Source organism: Spermophilus citellus (genome assembly GCF_964194105.1).
Source record: "Spermophilus citellus genome assembly, chromosome: 2".
Taxonomy (NCBI): Eukaryota; Metazoa; Chordata; class Mammalia; order Rodentia; family Sciuridae; genus Spermophilus; species Spermophilus citellus.
The window spans coordinates 105,095,241-105,119,615 of record NC_138183.1 but is presented as its reverse complement, the minus strand read 5'-3'; positions in this window follow the sequence as shown (position 1 = coordinate 105,119,615).

Genomic DNA, 24,375 nt, shown 5'->3' with positions numbered 1-24,375 from the left:
TGGAAATGAACGCTTCAACATAGAAGAACGAAATTTGGGGAACCAAGTCGCCTTAGTGTACTGATCATTACCTGAAAGTATTATCCAGTTTGGGTGAAAAAATATTTGCTGATATTTCTGGAGAGACGTAATTTTTGGAAGCTTGGCAACCCCTTCCCATGAAAGTGTTTCTCGCCAGTCACTGCTTAGGGCTGCATCAAGTGGAAACAAAATGTAGAGATAGAACGTGAAACTACTTTGTTGTGTCAAGTTTCAAGAAGCTAGCACAAACCGTGTTGGATTTAGAGTTCCAAATACATCTATCAATATAGGAGAAAACAGAGTGAAACCTAAAAATTCAAACTGTTACTGGAAATGAACGATTCAACATAGAAGAACGAAATTTGGGGAACCAAGTCGCCTTAGTGTACTGATCATTACCTGAAAGTATCATCCAGTTTCGGTGAAAAAATATTTGCTGAGATTTCAGGAGATTCGTAATTTTTGGAAGCTTGGCAACCCCTTTCCATGAAAGGGTTTCTCGCCAGTCACTGCTTAGGGATACATCAAGAGGAAACAAAACTTAGAGAGAGAATGTGAAACTACTTTGTTGTGTCAAGTTTCAAGAAGCTAGCACAAACCGTGTTGGATTTAGAGTTCCAAATACATCTATCAATATAGGAGAAAACAGAGTGAAACCTAAAATTTCAAACTGTTACTGGAAATGAACGCTTCAACATAGAAGAAGGAAATTTGGGGAACCACGTCGCCTTAGTGTACTGATCATTACCTGAAAGTATCATCCAGTTTGGGTGAAAAAATATTTGCTGAGATTTCTGGAGATTCTTAATTTTTGGAAGCTTGGCAACCCGTTTCCCTGAAAGTGTTTCTCGCCAGTCACTGCTTAGGGATACATCAAGAGGAAACAAAACGTAGAGATAGAACGTGAAACTACTTTGTTGTGTCAAGTTTCAAGAAGCTAGCACAAACCGTGTTGGATTTAGAGTTCCAAATACATCTATCAATATAGGAGAAAACAGAGTGAAACCTAAAAATTCAAACTGTTACTGGAAATGAACGCTTCAACATAGAAGAACGAAATTTGGGGAACCACGTCGCCTTAGTGTACTGATCATTACCTGAAAGTATCATCCAGTTTGGGTGAAAAGATATTTGCTGAGATTATTGGAGATTCGTAATTTTGGAAGCTTGGCAACCCCTTTCCATGAAAGTGTTTCTCGCCAGTCACTGCTTAGGGCTACATCAAGAGGAAACAAAACGTAGAGATAGAACGTGAAACTACTTTGTTGTGTCAAGTTTCAAGAAGCTAGCACAAACCGTGTTGGATTTAGAGTTCCAAATATATCTATCAATATAGGAGAAAACAGAGTGAAAACTAAAATTTCAAACTGTTACTGGAAATGAACGCTTGAACATAGAAGAACGAAATTTGGGGAACCACGTCGCCTTAGTGTACTGATCATTACCTGAAAGTATCATCCAGTTTCGGTGAAAAAATATTTGCTGAGATTTCTGGAGATTCGTAATTTTTGGAAGCTTGGCAACACCTTTCCATGAAAGTGTTTCTCGCCAGTCACTGCTTAGGGCTACATCAAGAGGAAACAAAACGTAGAGATAGAACGTGAAACTACTTTGTTGTGTCAAGTTTCAAGAAGCTAGCACAAACCGTGTTGGATTTAGAGTTCCAAATACATCTATCAATATAGGAGAAAACAGAGTGAAACCTAAAATTTCAAACTGTTACTGGAAATGAACGCTTCAACATAGAAGAAGGAAATTTGGGGAACCACGTCGCCTTAGTGTACTGATCATTACCTGAAAGTATCATCCAGTTTGGGTGAAAAAATATTTGCTCAGATTTCTGGAGATTCTTAATTTTTGGAAGCTTGGCAACCCGTTTCCCTGAAAGTGTTTCTCGCCAGTCACTGCTTAGGTATACATCAAGAGGAAACAAAACGTAGAGATAGAACGTGAAACTACTTTGTTGTGTCAAGTTTCAAGAAGTTAGCACAAACCGTGTTGGATTTAGAGTTCAAAATACATCTATCAATATAGGAGAAAACAGAGTGAAACCTAAAATTTCAAACTGTTACTGGAAATGAACGCTTGAACATAGAAGAACGAAATTTGGGGAACCACGTCACCTTAGTGTACTGATCATTACCTGAAAGTATCATCCAGTTTGGGTGAAAAAATATTTGCTGTGATTTCTGGAGATTCGTAATTTTTGGAAGCTTGGCAACCCCTTCCCATGAAAGTGTTTCTCGACAGTCACTGCTTAGGGCTACATCCAGAGGAAACAAAACGTAGAGATAGAACGTGAAACTACTTTGTTGTGTCAAGTTTCAAGAAGCTAGCACAAACCGTGTTGGATTTAGAGTTCCAAATACATCTATCAATATAGGAGAAAACAGAGTGAAACCTAAAAATTCAAACTGTTAATGGAAATGAACGATTCAACATAGAAGAACGAAATTTGGGGAACCAAGTCGCCTTAGTGTACTGATCATTACCTGAAAGTATCATCCAGTTTGGGTAAAAAAATATTTGCTGAGATTTCTGGAGATTCGTAATTTTTGGAAGCTTGGCAACCCCTTTCCATGAAAGGGTTTCTCGCCAGTCACTGCTTAGGGATACATCAAGAGGAAACAAAACTTAGAGAGAGAACGTGAAACTACTTTGTTGTGTCAAGTTTCAAGAAGCTAGCACAAACCGTGTTGGATTTAGAGTTCCAAATACATCTATCAATATAGGAGAAAACAGAGTGAAACCTAAAAATTCAAACTGTTACTGGAAATGAACGCTTCAACATAGAAGAACGAAATTTGGGGAACCACGTCGCCTTAGTGTACTGATCATTACCTGAAAGAATCATCCAGTTTGGGTGAAAAAATATTTGCTGAGATTATTGGAGATTCGTAAATTTTGGAAGCTTGGCAACCCCTTTCCATGAAAGTGTTTCTCGCCAGTCACTGCTTAGGGCTACATCAAGAGGAAACAAAACGTAGAGATAGAACGTGAAACTACTTTGTTGTGTCAAGTTTCAAGAAGCTAGCACAAACCGTGTTGGATTTAGAGTTCCAAATACATCTATCAATATAGGAGAAAACAGAGTGAAACCTAAAATTTCAAACTGTTACTGGAAATGAACGCTTCAACATAGAAGAAGGAAATTTGGGGAACCACGTCGCCTTAGTGTACTGATCATTACCTGAAAGTATCATCCAGTTTGGGTGAAAAAATATTTGCTGAGATTTCTGGAGATTCTTAATTTTTGGAAGCTTGGCAACCCGTTTCCCTGAAAGTGTTTCTCGCCAGTCACTGCTTAGGGATACATCAAGAGGAAACAAAACGTAGAGATAGAACTTGAAACTATTTTGTTGTGTCAAGTTTCAAGAAGCTAGCACAAACCGTGTTGGATTTAGAGTTCCAAATACATCTATCAATATAGGAGAAAACAGAGTGAAACCTAAAAATTCAAACTGTTACTGGAAATGAACGCTTCAACATAGAAGAACGAAATTTGGGGAACCACGTCGCCTTAGTGTACTGATCATTACCTGAAAGTATCATCCAGTTTGGGTGAAAAGATATTTGCTGAGATTATTGGAGATTCGTAATTTTGGAAGCTTGGCAACCCCTTTCCATGAAAGTGTTTCTCGCCAGTCACTGCTTAGGGCTACATCAAGAGGAAACAAAACGTAGAGATAGAACGTGAAACTACTTTGTTGTGTCAAGTTTCAAGAAGCTAGCACAAACCGTGTTGGATTTAGAGTTCCAAATACATCTATCAATATAGGAGAAAACAGAGTGAAACCTAAAATTTCAAACTATTACTGGAAATGAACGCTTCAACATAGAAGAAGGAAATTTGGGGAACCACGTCGCCTTAGTGTACTGATCATTACCTGAAAGTATCATCCAGTTTGTGTGAAAAAATATTTGCTGAGATTTCTGGAGATTCTTAATTTTTGGAAGCTTGGCAACCCGTTTCCCTGAAAGTGTTTCTCGCCAGTCACTGCTTAGGGATACATCAAGAGGAAACAAAACGTAGAGATAGAACGTGAAACTACTTTGTTGTGTCAAGTTTCAAGAAGCTAGCACAAACCGTGTTGGATTTAGAGTTCCAAATACATCTATCAATATAGGAGAAAACAGAGTGAAACCTAAAAATTCAAACTGTTACTGGAAATGAATGCTTCAACATAGAAGAACGAAATTTGGGGAACCACGTCGCCTTAGTGTACTGATCATTACCTGAAAGTATCATCCAGTTTGGGTGAAAAGATATTTGCTGAGATTATTGGAGATTCGTAATTTTGGAAGCTTGGCAACACCTTTCCATGAAAGTGTTTCTCGCCAGTCACTGCTTAGGGCTACATCAAGAGGAAACAAAACGTAGAGATAGAACGTGAAACTACTTTGTTGTGTCAAGTTTCAAGAAGCTAGCAAAAACCGTGTTGGATTTAGAGTTCCAAATATATCTATCAATATAGGAGAAAACAGAGTGAAAACTAAAATTTCAAACTGTTACTGGAAATGAACGCTTGAACATAGAAGAACGAAATTTGGGGAACCACGTCGCCTTAGTGTACTGATCATTACCTGAAAGTATCATCCAGTTTCGGTGAAAAAATATTTGCTGAGATTTCTGGAGATTCGTAATTTTTGGAAGCTTGGCAACACCTTTCCATGAAAGTGTTTCTCGCCAGTCACTGCTTAGGGCTACATCAAGAGGAAACAAAACGTAGAGATAGAACGTGAAACTACTTTGTTGTGTCAAGTTTCAAGAAGCTAGCACAAACCGTGTTGGATTTAGAGTTCCAAATACATCTATCAATATAGGAGAAAACAGAGTGAAACCTAAAATTTCAAACTGTTACTGGAAATGAACGCTTCAACATAGAAGAAGGAAATTTGGGGAACCACGTCGCCTTAGTGTACTGATCATTACCTGAAAGTATCATCCAGTTTGGGTGAAAAAATATTTGCTGAGATTTCTGGAGATTCTTAATTTTTGGAAGCTTGGCAACCCGTTTCCCTGAAAGTGTTTCTCGCCAGTCACTGCTTAGGGCTACATCAAGAGGAAACAAAACGTAGAGATAGAACGTGAAACTACTTTGTTGTGTCAAGTTTCAAGAAGCTAGCACAAACCGTGTTGGATTTAGAGTTCCAAATACATCTATCAATATAGGAGAAAACAGAGTGAAACCTAAAAATTCAAACTGTTACTGGAAATGAACGATTCAACATAGAAGAACGAAATTTGGGGAACCAAGTCGCCTTAGTGTACTGATCATTACCTGAAAGTATCATCCAGTTTCGGTGAAAAAATATTTGCTGAGATTTCAGGAGATTCGTAATTTTTGGAAGCTTGGCAACCCCTTTCCATGAAAGGGTTTCTCGCCAGTCACTGCTTAGGGATACATCAAGAGGAAACAAAACTTAGAGAGAGAATGTGAAACTACTTTGTTGTGTCAAGTTTCAAGAAGCTAGCACAAACCGTGTTGGATTTAGAGTTCCAAATACATCTATCAATATAGGAGAAAACAGAGTGAAACCTAAAATTTCAAACTGTTACTGGAAATGAACGCTTCAACATAGAAGAAGGAAATTTGGGGAACCACGTCGCCTTAGTGTACTGATCATTACCTGAAAGTATCATCCAGTTTGGGTGAAAAAATATTTGCTGAGATTTCTGGAGATTCTTAATTTTTGGAAGCTTGGCAACCCGTTTCCCTGAAAGTGTTTCTCGCCAGTCACTGCTTAGGGATACATCAAGAGGAAACAAAACGTAGAGATAGAACGTGAAACTACTTTGTTGTGTCAAGTTTCAAGAAGCTAGCACAAACCGTGTTGGATTTAGAGTTCCAAATACATCTATCAATATAGGAGAAAACAGAGTGAAACCTAAAAATTCAAACTGTTACTGGAAATGAACGCTTCAACATAGAAGAACGAAATTTGGGGAACCACGTCGCCTTAGTGTACTGATCATTACCTGAAAGTATCATCCAGTTTGGGTGAAAAGATATTTGCTGAGATTATTGGAGATTCGTAATTTTGGAAGCTTGGCAACCCCTTTCCATGAAAGTGTTTCTCGCCAGTCACTGCTTAGGGCTACATCAAGAGGAAACAAAACGTAGAGATAGAACGTGAAACTACTTTGTTGTGTCAAGTTTCAAGAAGCTAGCACAAACCGTGTTGGATTTAGAGTTCCAAATATATCTATCAATATAGGAGAAAACAGAGTGAAAACTAAAATTTCAAACTGTTACTGGAAATGAACGCTTGAACATAGAAGAACGAAATTTGGGGAACCACGTCGCCTTAGTGTACTGATCATTACCTGAAAGTATCATCCAGTTTCGGTGAAAAAATATTTGCTGAGATTTCTGGAGATTCGTAATTTTTGGAAGCTTGGCAACACCTTTCCATGAAAGTGTTTCTCGCCAGTCACTGCTTAGGGCTACATCAAGAGGAAACAAAACGTAGAGATAGAACGTGAAACTACTTTGTTGTGTCAAGTTTCAAGAAGCTAGCACAAACCGTGTTGGATTTAGAGTTCCAAATACATCTATCAATATAGGAGAAAACAGAGTGAAACCTAAAATTTCAAACTGTTACTGGAAATGAACGCTTCAACATAGAAGAAGGAAATTTGGGGAACCACGTCGCCTTAGTGTACTGATCATTACCTGAAAGTATCATCCAGTTTGGGTGAAAAAATATTTGCTCAGATTTCTGGAGATTCTTAATTTTTGGAAGCTTGGCAACCCGTTTCCCTGAAAGTGTTTCTCGCCAGTCACTGCTTAGGTATACATCAAGAGGAAACAAAACGTAGAGATAGAACGTGAAACTACTTTGTTGTGTCAAGTTTCAAGAAGTTAGCACAAACCGTGTTGGATTTAGAGTTCAAAATACATCTATCAATATAGGAGAAAACAGAGTGAAACCTAAAATTTCAAACTGTTACTGGAAATGAACGCTTGAACATAGAAGAACGAAATTTGGGGAACCACGTCACCTTAGTGTACTGATCATTACCTGAAAGTATCATCCAGTTTGGGTGAAAAAATATTTGCTGTGATTTCTGGAGATTCGTAATTTTTGGAAGCTTGGCAACCCCTTCCCATGAAAGTGTTTCTCGACAGTCACTGCTTAGGGCTACATCCAGAGGAAACAAAACGTAGAGATAGAACGTGAAACTACTTTGTTGTGTCAAGTTTCAAGAAGCTAGCACAAACCGTGTTGGATTTAGAGTTCCAAATACATCTATCAATATAGGAGAAAACAGAGTGAAACCTAAAAATTCAAACTGTTAATGGAAATGAACGATTCAACATAGAAGAACGAAATTTGGGGAACCAAGTCGCCTTAGTGTACTGATCATTACCTGAAAGTATCATCCAGTTTGGGTAAAAAAATATTTGCTGAGATTTCTGGAGATTCGTAATTTTTGGAAGCTTGGCAACCCCTTTCCATGAAAGGGTTTCTCGCCAGTCACTGCTTAGGGATACATCAAGAGGAAACAAAACTTAGAGAGAGAACGTGAAACTACTTTGTTGTGTCAAGTTTCAAGAAGCTAGCACAAACCGTGTTGGATTTAGAGTTCCAAATACATCTATCAATATAGGAGAAAACAGAGTGAAACCTAAAAATTCAAACTGTTACTGGAAATGAACGCTTCAACATAGAAGAACGAAATTTGGGGAACCACGTCGCCTTAGTGTACTGATCATTACCTGAAAGAATCATCCAGTTTGGGTGAAAAAATATTTGCTGAGATTATTGGAGATTCGTAAATTTTGGAAGCTTGGCAACCCCTTTCCATGAAAGTGTTTCTCGCCAGTCACTGCTTAGGGCTACATCAAGAGGAAACAAAACGTAGAGATAGAACGTGAAACTACTTTGTTGTGTCAAGTTTCAAGAAGCTAGCACAAACCGTGTTGGATTTAGAGTTCCAAATACATCTATCAATATAGGAGAAAACAGAGTGAAACCTAAAATTTCAAACTGTTACTGGAAATGAACGCTTCAACATAGAAGAAGGAAATTTGGGGAACCACGTCGCCTTAGTGTACTGATCATTACCTGAAAGTATCATCCAGTTTGGGTGAAAAAATATTTGCTGAGATTTCTGGAGATTCTTAATTTTTGGAAGCTTGGCAACCCGTTTCCCTGAAAGTGTTTCTCGCCAGTCACTGCTTAGGGATACATCAAGAGGAAACAAAACGTAGAGATAGAACTTGAAACTATTTTGTTGTGTCAAGTTTCAAGAAGCTAGCACAAACCGTGTTGGATTTAGAGTTCCAAATACATCTATCAATATAGGAGAAAACAGAGTGAAACCTAAAAATTCAAACTGTTACTGGAAATGAACGCTTCAACATAGAAGAACGAAATTTGGGGAACCACGTCGCCTTAGTGTACTGATCATTACCTGAAAGTATCATCCAGTTTGGGTGAAAAGATATTTGCTGAGATTATTGGAGATTCGTAATTTTGGAAGCTTGGCAACCCCTTTCCATGAAAGTGTTTCTCGCCAGTCACTGCTTAGGGCTACATCAAGAGGAAACAAAACGTAGAGATAGAACGTGAAACTACTTTGTTGTGTCAAGTTTCAAGAAGCTAGCACAAACCGTGTTGGATTTAGAGTTCCAAATACATCTATCAATATAGGAGAAAACAGAGTGAAACCTAAAATTTCAAACTATTACTGGAAATGAACGCTTCAACATAGAAGAAGGAAATTTGGGGAACCACGTCGCCTTAGTGTACTGATCATTACCTGAAAGTATCATCCAGTTTGTGTGAAAAAATATTTGCTGAGATTTCTGGAGATTCTTAATTTTTGGAAGCTTGGCAACCCGTTTCCCTGAAAGTGTTTCTCGCCAGTCACTGCTTAGGGATACATCAAGAGGAAACAAAACGTAGAGATAGAACGTGAAACTACTTTGTTGTGTCAAGTTTCAAGAAGCTAGCACAAACCGTGTTGGATTTAGAGTTCCAAATACATCTATCAATATAGGAGAAAACAGAGTGAAACCTAAAAATTCAAACTGTTACTGGAAATGAATGCTTCAACATAGAAGAACGAAATTTGGGGAACCACGTCGCCTTAGTGTACTGATCATTACCTGAAAGTATCATCCAGTTTGGGTGAAAAGATATTTGCTGAGATTATTGGAGATTCGTAATTTTGGAAGCTTGGCAACACCTTTCCATGAAAGTGTTTCTCGCCAGTCACTGCTTAGGGCTACATCAAGAGGAAACAAAACGTAGAGATAGAACGTGAAACTACTTTGTTGTGTCAAGTTTCAAGAAGCTAGCAAAAACCGTGTTGGATTTAGAGTTCCAAATATATCTATCAATATAGGAGAAAACAGAGTGAAAACTAAAATTTCAAACTGTTACTGGAAATGAACGCTTGAACATAGAAGAACGAAATTTGGGGAACCACGTCGCCTTAGTGTACTGATCATTACCTGAAAGTATCATCCAGTTTCGGTGAAAAAATATTTGCTGAGATTTCTGGAGATTCGTAATTTTTGGAAGCTTGGCAACACCTTTCCATGAAAGTGTTTCTCGCCAGTCACTGCTTAGGGCTACATCAAGAGGAAACAAAACGTAGAGATAGAACGTGAAACTACTTTGTTGTGTCAAGTTTCAAGAAGCTAGCACAAACCGTGTTGGATTTAGAGTTCCAAATACATCTATCAATATAGGAGAAAACAGAGTGAAACCTAAAATTTCAAACTGTTACTGGAAATGAACGCTTCAACATAGAAGAAGGAAATTTGGGGAACCACGTCGCCTTAGTGTACTGATCATTACCTGAAAGTATCATCCAGTTTGGGTGAAAAAATATTTGCTGAGATTTCTGGAGATTCTTAATTTTTGGAAGCTTGGCAACCCGTTTCCCTGAAAGTGTTTCTCGCCAGTCACTGCTTAGGGCTACATCAAGAGGAAACAAAACGTAGAGATAGAACTTGAAACTATTTTGTTGTGTCAAGTTTCAAGAAGCTAGCACAAACCGTGTTGGATTTAGAGTTCCAAATACATCTATCAATATAGGAGAAAACAGAGTGAAACCTAAAAATTCAAACTGTTACTGGAAATGAACGCTTCAACATAGAAGAACGAAATTTGGGGAACCACGTCGCCTTAGTGTACTGATCATTACCTGAAAGTATCATCCAGTTTGGGTGAAAAGATATTTGCTGAGATTATTGGAGATTCGTAATTTTGGAAGCTTGGCAACCCCTTTCCATGAAAGTGTTTCTCGCCAGTCACTGCTTAGGGCTACATCAAGAGGAAACAAAACGTAGAGATAGAACGTGAAACTACTTTGTTGTGTCAAGTTTCAAGAAGCTAGCACAAACCGTGTTGGATTTAGAGTTCCAAATACATCTATCAATATAGGAGAAAACAGAGTGAAACCTAAAAATTCAAACTGTTACTGGAAATGAACGCTTCAACATAGAAGAAGGAAATTTGGGGAACCACGTCGCCTTAGTGTACTGATCATTACCTGAAAGTATCATCCAGTTTGGGTGAAAAAATATTTGCTGAGATTTCTGGAGATTCTTAATTTTTGGAAGCTTGGCAACCCGTTTCCCTGAAAGTGTTTCTCGCCAGTCACTGCTTAGGGATACATCAAGAGGAAACAAAACGTAGAGATAGAACGTGAAACTACTTTGTTGTGTCAAGTTTCAAGAAGCTAGCACAAACCGTGTTGGATTTAGAGTTCCAAATACATCTATCAATATAGGAGAAAACAGAGTGAAACCTAAAAATTCAAACTGTTACTGGAAATGAACGCTTCAACATAGAAGAACGAAATTTGGGGAACCACGTCGCCTTAGTGTACTGATCATTACCTGAAAGTATCATCCAGTTTGGGTGAAAAGATATTTGCTGAGATTATTGGAGATTCGTAATTTTGGAAGCTTGGCAACCCCTTTCCATGAAAGTGTTTCTCGACAGTCACTGCTTAGGGCTACATCAAGAGGAAACAAAACTTAGAGATAGAACGTGAAACTACTTTGTTGTGTCAAGTTTCAAGAAGCTAGCAAAAACCGTGTTGGATTTAGAGTTCCAAATATATCTATCAATATAGGAGAAAACAGAGTGAAAACTAAAATTTCAAACTGTTACTGGAAATGAACGCTTGAACATAGAAGAACGAAATTTGGGGAACCACGTCGCCTTAGTGTACTGACCATTACCTGAAAGTATCATCCAGTTTCGGTGAAAAAATATTTGCTGAGATTTCTGGAGATTCGTAATTTTTGGAAGCTTGGCAACACCTTTCCATGAAAGTGTTTCTCGCCAGTCACTGCTTAGGGCTACATCAAGAGGAAACAAAACGTAGAGATAGAACGTGAAACTACTTTGTTGTGTCAAGTTTCAAGAAGCTAGCACAAACCGTGTTGGATTTAGAGTTCCAAATACATCTATCAATATAGGAGAAAACAGAGTGAAACCTAAAATTTCAAACTGTTACTGGAAATGAACGCTTCAACATAGAAGAAGGAAATTTGGGGAACCACGTCGCCGTAGTGTACTGATCATTACCTGAAAGTATCATCCAGTTTGGGTGAAAAAATATTTGCTGAGATTTCTGGAGATTCTTAATTTTTGGAAGCTTGGCAACCCGTTTCCCTGAAAGTGTTTCTCGCCAGTCACTGCTTAGGGCTACATCAAGAGGAAACAAAACGTAGAGATAGAACGTGAAACTACTTTGTTGAGTCAAGTTTCAAGAAGCTACCACAAACCGTGTTGGATTTAGAGTTCCAAATACATCTATCAATATAGGAGAAAACAGAGTGAAACCTAAAAATTCAAACTGTTACTGGAAATGAACGCTTCAACATAGAAGAACGAAATTTGGGGAACCCAGTCGCCTTAGTGTACTGATCATTACCTGAAAGTAGCATCCAGTTTGGGTGAAAAAATATTTGCTGAGATTTCTGGAGATTCGTAATTTTTGGAAGCTTGGCAACCCCTTTCCATGAAAGTGTTTCTCACCAGTCACTGCTTAGGGCTACATCAAGAGGAAACACAACGTAGTGATAGAACGTGAAACTACTTTGTTGTGTCAAGTTTCAAGAAGCTAGCACAAACCGTGTTGGATTTAGAGTTCCAAATACATCTATCAATATAGGAGAAAACAGAGTGAAACCTAAAAATTCAAACTGTTACTGGAAATGAACGCTTCAACATAGAAGAACGAAATTTGGGGAACCACATCGCCTTAGTGTACTGATCATTACCTGAAAGTATCATCCAGTTTGGGTGAAAAAATATTTGCTGAGATTATTGGAGATTCGTAAATTTTGGAAGCTTGGCAACCCCTTTCCATGAAAGTGTTTCTCGCCAGTCACTGCTTAGGGCTACATCAAGAGGAAACAAAACGTAGAGATAGAACGTGAAACTACTTTGTTGTGTCAAGTTTCAAGAAGCTAGCACAAACCGTGTAGGATTTAGAGTTCCAAATACATCTATCAATATAGGAGAAAACAGAGTGAAACCTAAAATTTCAAACTGTTACTGGAAATGAACGCTTCAACATACAAGAAGGAAATTTGGGGAACCACGTCGCCTTAGTGTACTGATCATTACCTGAAAGTATCATCCAGTTTGGGTGAAAAAATATTTGCTGAGATTTCTGGAGATTCTTAATTTTTGGAAGCTTGGCAACCCTTTTCCATGAAAGTGTTTCTCGCCAGTCACTGCTTAGGGATACATCAAGAGGAAACAAAACGTAGAGATAGAACGTGAAACTACTTTGTTGTGTCAAGTTTCAAGAAGCTAGCAGAAACCGTGTTGGATTTAGAGTTCCAAATACATCTATCAATATAGGAGAAAACAGAGTGAAACCTAAAAATTCAAACTGTTACTGGAAATGAACGCTTCAACATAGAAGAACGAAATTTGGGGAACCACGTCGCCTTAGTGTACTGATCATTACCTGAAAGTATCATCCAGTTTCGGTGAAAAAATATTCGCTGAGATTTCTGGAGATTCGTAATTTTTGGAAGCTTGGCAACCCCTTCCCATGAAAGTGTTTCTCGACAGTCACTGCTTAGGGCTACATCAAGAGGAAACAAAACGTAGAGATAGAACGTGAAACTACTTTGTTGTGTCAAGTTTCAAGAAGCTAGCACAAACCGTGTTGGATTTAGAGTTCCAAATACATCTATCAATATAGGAGAAAACAGAGTGAAACCTAAAAATTCAAACTGTTACTGGAAATGAACGCTTCAACATAGAAGAACGAAATTTGGGGAACCACGTCGCCTTAGTGTACTGATCATTACCAGAAAGTATCATCCAGTTTGGGTGAAAAAATATTTGCTCAGATTTCTAGAGATTCGTAATTTTTGGAAGCTTGGCAACCCCTTTCCATGAAAGTGTTTCTCGCCAGTCACTGCTTAGGGCTGCATCAAGAGGAAACAAAACATAGAGATAGAACGTGAAACTACTTTGTTGTGTCAAGTTTCAGGAAGCTAGCACAAACCGTGTTGGATTTAGAGTTCCAAATACATCTATCAATATAATTGAGAAAACAGAGCGAAACCTACAAATTCAAACTGTTACTGGAAATGAACGCTTCAACAAAGAAGAACGAAATTTGTGGAACCACGTCGCCTTAGTGTACTGATCATTACCTGAAAGTATCATCCAGTTTGGGTGAAAAAATATTTGCTGAGATTTCTGGAGATTCGTAATTTTTGGAAGCTTGGCAACCCCTTTCCATGAAAGTGTTTCTCGCCAGTCACTGCTTAGGGCTACATCAAGAGGACACAAAACGTAGAGATAGAACGTGAAACTACTTTGTTGTGTCAAGTTTCAAGAAGCTAGCACAAACCGTGTTGGATTTAGAGTTCCAAATACATCTATCAATATAGGAGAAAACAGAGTGAAACCTAAAAATTCAAACTGTTACTGGAAATGAACGCTTCAACATAGAAGAACGAAATTTGGGGAACCCAGTCGCCTTAGTGTACTGTTCATTACCTGAAAGTATCATCTAGTTTGGGTGAAAAAATATTTGCTGAGATTTCTGGAGATTCGTAATTTTTGGAAACTTGGCAACACCTTTCCATGAAAGTGTTTCTCGCCAGTCACTGCTTAGGGCTACATCAAGAGGAAACAAAACGTAGAGATAGAACGTGAAACTACTTTGTTCTGTCAAGTTTCAAGAAGCTAGCACAAACCGTGTTGGATTTAGAGTTCCAAATACATCTATCAATATAGGAGAAAACAGAGTGAATCCTAAAAATTCAAAATGTTATTGGAAATGAACGCTTCAACATAGAAGAACGAAATTTGGGGAACCACGTCGCCTTAGTGTACTGATCATTACCTGAAAGTATCATCCACTTTGGGTGAAAAAATATTTGCTGTGATTTCTGGAGATTCGTAATTTTTGGAAGCTTGGCAACCCCTTCCCATGAAAGTGTTTCTCGACAGTCACTGCTTAGGGTTACATCAAGAGGAACAAAACGTAGAGATAGAACGTGAAACTACTTTGTTGTGTCAAGTTTCAAGAAGCTAGCACAAACCGTGTTGGATTTAGATTTCCAAATACATCTATCAATATAATTGAGAAAACAGAGCGAAACCTACAAATTCAAACTGTTACTGGAAATGAACGCTTCAACATAGAAGAAGGAAATTTGTGGAACCACGTCGCCTTAGTGTACTGATCATTACCTGAATGTATCATCCAGTTTGGGTGAAAAAATATTTGCTGAGATTTCTGGAGATTCGTAATTTTTGGAAGCTTGGCAACCCCTTTCCATGAAAGTGTTTCTCGCCAGTCACTGCTTAGGGCTACATCAAGAGGAAACAAAACGTAGAGATAGAACGTGAAACTACTTTGTTGAGTCAAGTTTCAAGAAGCTACCACAAACCGTGTTGGATTTAGAGTTCCAAATACATCTATCAATATAGGAGAAAACAGAGTGAAACCTAAAAATTCAAACTGTTACTGGAAATGAACGCTTCAACATAGAAGAACGAAATTTGGGGAACCCAGTCGCCTTAGTGTACTGATCATTACCTGAAAGTAGCATCCAGTTTGGGTGAAAAAATATTTGCTGAGATTTCTGGAGATTCGTAATTTTTGGAAGCTTGGCAACCCCTTTCCATGAAAGTGTTTCTCACCAGTCACTGCTTAGGGCTACATCAAGAGGAAACACAACGTAGTGATAGAACGTGAAACTACTTTGTTGTGTCAAGTTTCAAGAAGCTAGCACAAACCGTGTTGGATTTAGAGTTCCAAATACATCTATCAATATAGGAGAAAACAGAGTGAAACCTAAAAATTCAAACTGTTACTGGAAATGAACGCTTCAGCATAGAAGAACGAAATTTGGGGAACCACATCGCCTTAGTGTACTGATCATTACCTGAAAGTATCATCCAGTTTGGGTGAAAAAATATTTGCTGAGATTATTGGAGATTCGTAAATTTTGGAAGCTTGGCAACCCCTTTCCATGAAAGTGTTTCTCGCCAGTCACTGCTTAGGGCTACATCAAGAGGAAACAAAACGTAGAGATAGAACGTGAAACTACTTTGTTGTGTCAAGTTTCAAGAAGCTAGCACAAACCGTGTTGGATTTAGAGTTCCAAATACATCTATCAATATAGGAGAAAACAGAGTGAAACCTAAAATTTCAAACTGTTACTGGAAATGAACGCTTCAACATACAAGAAGGAAATTTGGGGAACCACGTCGCCTTAGTGTACTGATCATTACCTGAAAGTATCATCCAGTTTGGGTGAAAAAATATTTGCTGAGATTTCTGGAGATTCTTAATTTTTGGAAGCTTGGCAACCCTTTTCCATGAAAGTGTTTCTCGCCAGTCACTGCTTAGGGATACATCAAGAGGAAACAAAACGTAGAGATAGAACGTGAAACTACTTTGTTGTGTCAAGTTTCAAGAAGCTAGCAGAAACCGTGTTGGATTTAGAGTTCCAAATACATCTATCAATATAGGAGAAAACAGAGTGAAACCTAAAAATTCAAACTGTTACTGGAAATGAACGCTTCAACATAGAAGAACGAAATTTGGGGAACCACGTCGCCTTAGTGTACTGATCATTACCTGAAAGTATCATCCAGTTTCGGTGAAAAAATATTTGCTGAGATTTCTGGAGATTCGTAATTTTTGGAAGCTTGGCAACACCTTTCCATGAAAGTGTTTCTCGCCAGTCACTGCTTAGGGCTACATCAAGAGGAAACAAAACGTAGAGATAGAACGTGAAACTACTTTGTTGTGTCAAGTTTCAAGAAGCTAGCACAAACCGTGTTGGATTTAGAGTTCCAAATACATCTATCAATATAGGAGAAAACAGAGTGAAACCTAAAAATTCAAAATGTTATTGGAAATGAACGCTTCAACATAGAAGAACGAAATTTGGGGAACCACGTCGCCTTAGTGTACTGATCATTACCTGAAAGTATCATCCAGTTTGGGTGAAAAAATATTTGCTGTGATTTCTGGAGATTCGTAATTTTTGGAAGCTTGGCAACCCCTTCCCATGAAAGTGTTTCTCGACAGTCACTGCTTAGGGCTACATCAAGAGGAAACAAAACGTAGAGATAGAACGTGAAACTACTTTGTTGTGTCAAGTTTCAAGAAGCTAGCACAAACCGTGTTGGATTTAGAGTTCCAAATACATCTATCAATATAGGAGAAAACAGAGTGAAACCTAAAAATTCAAACTGTTACTGGAAATGAACGCTTCAACATAGAAGAACGAAATTTGGGGAACCACGTCGCCTTAGTGTACTGATCATTACCAGAAAGTATCATCCAGTTTGGGTGAAAAAATATTTGCTCAGATTTCTAGAGATTCGTAATTTTTGGAAGCTTGGCAACCCCTTTCCATGAAAGTGTTTCTCGCCAGTCACTGCTTAGGGCTGCATCAAGAGGAAACAAAACATAGAGATAGAACGTGAAACTACTTTGTTGTGTCAAGTTTCAGGAAGCTAGCACAAACCGTGTTGGATTTAGAGTTCCAAATACATCTATCAATATAATTGAGAAAACAGAGCGAAACCTACAAATTCAAACTGTTACTGGAAATGAACGCTTCAACAAAGAAGAACGAAATTTGTGGAACCACGTCGCCTTAGTGTACTGATCATTACCTGAAAGTATCATCCAGTTTGGGTGAAAAAATATTTGCTGAGATTTCTGGAGATTCGTAATTTTTGGAAGCTTGGCAACCCCTTTCCATGAAAGTGTTTCTCGCCAGTCACTGCTTAGGGCTACATCAAGAGGACACAAAACGTAGAGATAGAACGTGAAACTACTTTGTTGTGTCAAGTTTCAAGAAGCTAGCACAAACCGTGTTGGATTTCGAGTTCCAAATACATCTATCAATATAGGAGAAAACAGAGTGAAACCTAAAAATTCAAACTGTTACTGGAAATGAACCCTTCAACATAAAAGAACGAAATTTGGGGAACCCAGTCGCCTTAGTGTACTGTTCATTACCTGAAAGTATCATCCAGTTTGGGTGAAAAAATATTTGCTGAGATTTCTGGAGATTCGTAATTTTTGGAAGCTTGGCAACACCTTTCCATGAAAGTGTTTCTCGCCAGTCACTGCTTAGGGCTACATCAAGAGGAAACAAAACGTAGAGATAGAACGTGAAACTACTTTGTTCTGTCAAGTTTCAAGAAGCTAGCACAAACCGTGTTGGATTTAGAGTTCCAAATACATCTATCAATATAGGAGAAAACAGAGTGAATCCTAAAAATTCAAAATGTTATTGGAAATGAACGCTTCAACATAGAAGAACGAAATTTGGGGAACCACGTCGCCTTAGTGTACTGATCATTACCTGAAAGTATCATCCACTTTGGGTGAAAAAATATTTGCTGTGATTTCTGGAGATTCGTAATTTTTGGAAGCTTGGCAACCCCTTCCCATGAAAGTGTTTCTCGACAGTCACTGCTTAGGGTTACATCAAGAGGAACAAAACGTAGAGATAGAACGTGAAACTACTTTGTTGTGTCAAGTTTCAAGAAGCTAGCACAAACCGTGTTGGATTTAGAGTTCCAAATACATCTATCAATATAATTGAGAAAACAGAGCGAAACCTACAAATTCAAACTGTTACTGGAAATGAACGCTTCAACATAGAAAAAGGAAATTTGTGGAACCACGTCGCCTTAGTGTACTGATCATTACCTGAAAGTATCATCCAGTTTGGGTGAAAAAATATTTGCTGAGATTTCTGGAGATTCGTAATTTTTGGAAGCTTGGCAACCCCTTTCCATGAAAGTGTTTCTCGCCAGTCACTGCTTAGGGCTACATCAAGAGGAAACAAAACGTAGAGATAGAATGTGAAACTATTTGTTTTGTCAAGTTTCAAGAAGCTAGCACAAACCGTGTTGGATTTAGAGTTCCAAATACATCTATCAATATAGGAGAAAACAGAGTGAAACCTAAAAATTCAAACTGTTACTGGAAATGAACGCTGCAACAGAGAAGAACGAAATTTGGGGAACCAAGTCACCTTAGTGTACTGATCATTACCTGAAAGTATCATCCAGTTTGGGTGAAAAAATATTTGCTGAGATTTCTGGAGATTCGTAATTTTTGGAAGCTTGGCAACCCCTTCCCATGAAAGTGTTTCTCGCCAGTCACTGCTTAGGGCTACATCAAGAGGAAACAAAACGTAGAGATAGAACGTGAAACTACTTTGTTGTGTCAAGTTTCAAGAAGCTAGCACAAACCGTGTTGGATTTAGAGTTCCAAATACTTCTATCAATATAGGAGAAAACAGAGTGAAACCTAAAAATTCAAACTGTTACTGGAAATGAACGCTTCAACATAGAAGAACGAAATTTGGGGAACCCAGTCGCCTTAGTGTACTGATCATTACCAGAAAGTATCATCCAGTTTGGGTGAAAAAATATTTGCTGAGATTTCTGGAGATTCATAATTTTTGGAAGCTTGGCAACCCCTTTCCATGAAAGTGTTTCTCACCAGTCACTGCTTAGGGCTACATCAAGAGGAAACACAACATAGTGATAGAACGTGAAACTACTTTGTTGTGTCAAGTTTCAAGAAGCTAGCACAAACCGTGTTGGATTTAGAGTTCCAAATACATCTATCAATATAGGAGAAAACAGAGTGAAACCTAAAAATTCAAACTGTTACTGGAAATGAACGCTTCAACATAGAAGAACGAAATTTGGGGAACCACGTCGCCTTAGTGTACTGATCATTACCTGAAAGTATCATCCAGTTTGGGTGAAAAAATATTTGCTGAGATTTCGGGAGATTCGTAATTTTTGGAAGCTTGGCAACCCCTTTCCATGAAAGTGTTTCTCGCCAGCCACTGCTTAGGGATACATCAAGAGGAAACAAAACATAGAGATAGAACGTGAAACTACTATGTTGTGTCAAGTTTCAAGAAGCTAGCACAAACCGTGTTGGATTTAGAGTTCCAAATACATCTATCAATATAGGAGAAAACAGAGTGAAACCTAAAAATTCAAACTGTTACTGGAAATGAACGCTTCAACATAGAAGAACGAAATTTGGGGAACCACGTCGCCTTAGTGTACTGATCATTACCTGAAAGAATCATCCAGTTTGGGTGAAAAAATATTTGCTGAGATTATTGGAGATTCGTAAATTTTGGAAGCTTGGCAACCCCTTTCCATGAAAGTGTTTCTCGCCAGTCACTGCTTAGGGCTACATCAAGAGGAAACAAAACGTAGAGATAGAACGTGAAACTACTTTGTTGTGTCAAGTTTCAAGAAGCTAGCACAAACCGTGTTGGATTTAGAGTTCCAAATACATCTATCAATATAGGAGAAAACAGAGTGAAACCTAAAAATTCAAAATGTTATTGGAAATGAACGCTTCAACATAGAAGAACGAAATTTGGGGAACCACGTCGCCTTAGTGTACTGATCATTACCTGAAAGTATCATCCAGTTTGGGTGAAAAAATATTTGCTGTGATTTCTGGAGATTCGTAATTTTTGGAAGCTTGGCAACCCCTTCCCATGAAAGTGTTTCTCGACAGTCACTGCTTAGGGCTACATCAAGAGGAAACAAAACGTAGAGATAGAACGTGAAACTACTTTGTTGTGTCAAGTTTCAAGAAGCTAGCATAAACCGTGTTGGATTTAGAGTTCCAAATACATCTATCAATATAGGAGAAAACAGAGTGAAACCTAAAAATTCAAACTGTTACTGGAAATGAACGATTCAACATAGAAGAACGAAATTTGGGGAACCAAGTCGCCTTAGTGTACTGATCATTACCTGAAAGTATCATCCAGTTTGGGTGAAAAAATATTTGCTGAGATTTCTGGAGATTCGTAAATTTTGGAAGCTTGGCAACCCCTTTCCATTAAAGTGTTTCTCGCCAGCCACTGCTTAGGGATACATCAAGAGGAAACAAAACTTAGAGATAGAACGTGAAACTACTTTGTTGTGTCAAGTTTCAAGAAGCTAGCACAAACCGTGTTGGATTTAGAGTTCCAAATACATCTATCAATATAGGAGAAAACAGAGTGAAACCTAAAATTCAAACTGTTACTGGAAATGAACGCTTCAACATAGAAGAACGAAATTTGGGGAACCATGTCGCCTTAGTGTACTGATCATTACCTGAAAGAATCATCCAGTTTGGGTGAAAAAATATTTGCTGAGATTATTGGAGATTCGTAAATTTTGGAAGCTTGGCAACCCTTTTCCATGAAAGTGTTTCTCGCCAGTCACTGCTTAGGGCTACATCAAGAGGAAACAAAACGTAGAGATAGAACGTGAAACTACTTTGTTGTGTCAAGTTTCAAGAAGCTAGCACAAACCGTGTTGGATTTAGAGTTCCAAATACATCTATCAATATAGGAGAAAACAGAGTGAAACCTAAAATTTCAAACTGTTACTGGAAATGAACGCTTGAACATAGAAGAACGAAATTTGGGGAACCACGTCGCCTTAGTGTACTGATCATTACCTGAAAGTATCATCCAGTTTGGATGAAAAAATATTTGCTGAGATTTCTGGAGATTCGTAATTTTTGGAAGCTTGGCAACCCCGTTTCATGAAAGTTTTTCTCGCCAGTCACTGCTTAGGGCTACATCAAGAGGAAACAAAACGTAGAGACAGAACGTGAAACTACTTTGTTGAGTCAAGTTTCAAGAAGCTACCACAAACCGTGTTGGATTTAGAGTTCAAAATACATCTATCAATATAGGAGAAAACAGAGTGAAACCTAAAATTTCAAACTGTTACTGGAAATGAACGCTTGAACATAGAAGAACGAAATTTGGGGAACCATGTCGCCTTAGTGTACTGATCATTACCTGAAAGTATCATCCAGTTTCGGTGAAAAAATATTTGCTGAGATTTCTGGAGATTCGTAATTTTTGGAAGCTTGGCAACACCTTTCCATGAAAGTGTTTCTCGCCAGTCACTGCTTAGGGCTACATCAAGAGGAAACAAAACGTAGAGATAGAACGTGAAACTACTTTGTTGTGTCAAGTTTCAAGAAGCTAGCACAAACCGTGTTGGATTTAGAGTTCCAAATACATCTATCAATATAGGAGAAAACAGAGTGAAACCTAAAAATTCAAACTGTTACTGGAAATGAACGCTTCAACATAGAAGAACGAAATTTGGGGAACCCAGTCGCCTTAGTGTACTGATCATTACCTGAAAGTATCATCCAGTTTGGGTGAAAAAATATTTGCTGAGATTTCTGGAGATTCGTAATTTTTGGAAGCTTGGCAACCCCTTCCCATGAAAGTGTTTCTCGCCAGTCACTGCTTAGGGTTACATCAAGAGGAAACAAAACGTAGAGATAGAACGTGAAACTACTTTGTTGTGTCAAGTTTCAAGAAGCTAGCACAAACCGTGTTGGATTTAGAGTTCCAAATACATCTATCAATATAGGAGAAAACAGAGTGAAACCTAAAAATTCAAACTGTTACTGGAAATGAACGCGAAAACATAGAAGAACGAAATTTGGGGAACCAAGTTGCCTTAGTGTACTGATCATTACCTGAAAGTATCATCCAGTTTGGGTGAAAAGATATTTGCTGAGATTATTGTAGATTCGTAATTTTTGGAAGCTTGGCAACCCCTTTCCATGAAAGTGTTTCTCGCCAGTCACTGCTTAGGGCTACATCAAGAGGAAACAAAACGTAGAGACAGAACGTGAAACTACTTTGTTGAGTCAAGTTTCAAGAAGCTACCACAAACCGTGTTGGATTTAGAGTTCAAAATACATCTATCAATATAGGAGAAAACAGAGTGAAACCTAAAATTTCAAACTGTTACTGGAAATGAACGCTTGAACATAGAAGAACGAAATTTGGGGAACCATGTCGCCTTAGTGTACTGATCATTACCTGAAAGTATCATCCAGTTTCGGTGAAAAAATATTTGCTGAGATTTCTGGAGATTCGTAATTTTTGGAAGCTTGGCAACACCTTTCCATGAAAGTGTTTCTCGCCAGTCACTGCTTAGGGCTACATCAAGAGGAAACAAAACGTAGAGATAGAACGTGAAACTACTTTGTTGTGTCAAGTTTCAAGAAGCTAGCACAAACCGTGTTGGATTTAGAGTTCCAAATACATCTATCAATATAGGAGAAAACAGAGTGAAACCTAAAAATTCAAAATGATACTGGAAATGAACGCTTCAACATAGAAGAACGAAATTTGGGGAACCATGTCGCCTTAGTGTACTGATCATTACCTGAAAGTATCATCCAGTTTGGGTGAAAAAATATTTGCTGTGATTTCTGGAGATTCGTAATTTTTGGAAGCTTGGCAACCCCTTCCCATGAAAGTGTTCTCGACAGTCACTGCTTAGGGCTACATCAAGAGGAAACAAAACGTAGAGATAGAACGTGAAACTACTTTGTTGTGTCAAGTTTCAAGAAGCTAGCACAAACCGTGTTGGATTTAGAGTTCCAAATACATCTATCAATATAGGAGAAAACAGAGTGAAACCTAAAAATTCAAACTGTTACTGGAAATGAATGATTCAACATAGAAGAACGAAATTTGGGGAACCAAGTCGCCATAGTGTACTGATCATTACCTGAAAGTATCATCCAGTTTGGGTGAAAAAATATTTGCTGAGATTTCTGGAGATTCGTAATTTTTGGAAGCTTGGCAACCCCTTCCCATGAAAGTGTTTCTCGCCAGTCACTGCTTAGGGCTACATCAAGAGGAAACACAACGTAGAGATAGAACGTGAAACTACTTTGTTGTGTCAAGTTTCAAGAAGCTAGCACAAACCGTGTTGGATTTAGAGTTCCAAATACATCTATCAATATAGGAGAAAACAGAGTGAAACCTAAAAATTCAAACTGTTACTGGAAATGAACGCTTCAACATAGAAGAACGAAATTTGGGGAACCAAGTCGCCTTAGTGTACTGATCATTACCTGAAAGTATCATCCAGTTTGGGTGAAAAAATATTTGCTGAGATTTCTGGAGATTCGTAATTTTTGGAAGCTTGGCAACCCCTTTCCATGAAAGTGTTTCTCGCCAGTCACTGCTTAGGGCTACATCAAGAGGAAAAAAAACGTAGAGATAGAACGTGAAACTACTTTGTTGTGTCAAGTTTCAAGAAGCTAGCACAAACCGTGTTGGATTTAGAGTTCCAAATACATCTATCAATATAGGAGAAAACAGAGTGAAACCTAAATATTCAAACTGTTACTGAAAATGAACGCTTCAACATAGAAGAACGAAATTTGGGGAACCACGTCGCCTTAGTGTACTGATCATTACCTGAAAGTTTCATCCAGTTTGGGTGAAAAAATATTTGCTGAGATTTCTGTAGATTCTTAATTTTTGGAAGCTTGGCAACCCCTTTCCATGAAAGTGTTTCTCGCCACTCACTGCTTAGGGCTACATCAAGAGGAAACAAATCATAGAGATAGAACGTGAAACTACTTTGTTGTGTCAAGTTTCAAGAAGCTAGCACAAACCGTGTGGGATTTAGAGTTCCAAATACATCTATCAATATAGGCGAAAACAGAGTGAAACCTAAAAATTCAAACTGTTACTGGAAATGAACGCTTCAACATAGAAGAACGAAATTTGGGGAACCACGTCGCCTTAGTGTACTGATCATTACCTGAAAGTATCATCCAGTTTGGGTGAAAAAATATTTGCTGAGATTTCTGGAGATTCGTAATTTTTGGAAGCTTGGCAACCCCTTCCCATGAAAGTGTTTCTCGCCAGTCACTGCTTAGGGCTGCATCAAGAGGAAACAAAACATAGAGATAGAACGTGAAACTACTTTGTTGTGTCAAGTTTCAGGAAGCTAGCACAAACCGTGTTGGATTTAGAGTTCCAAATACAT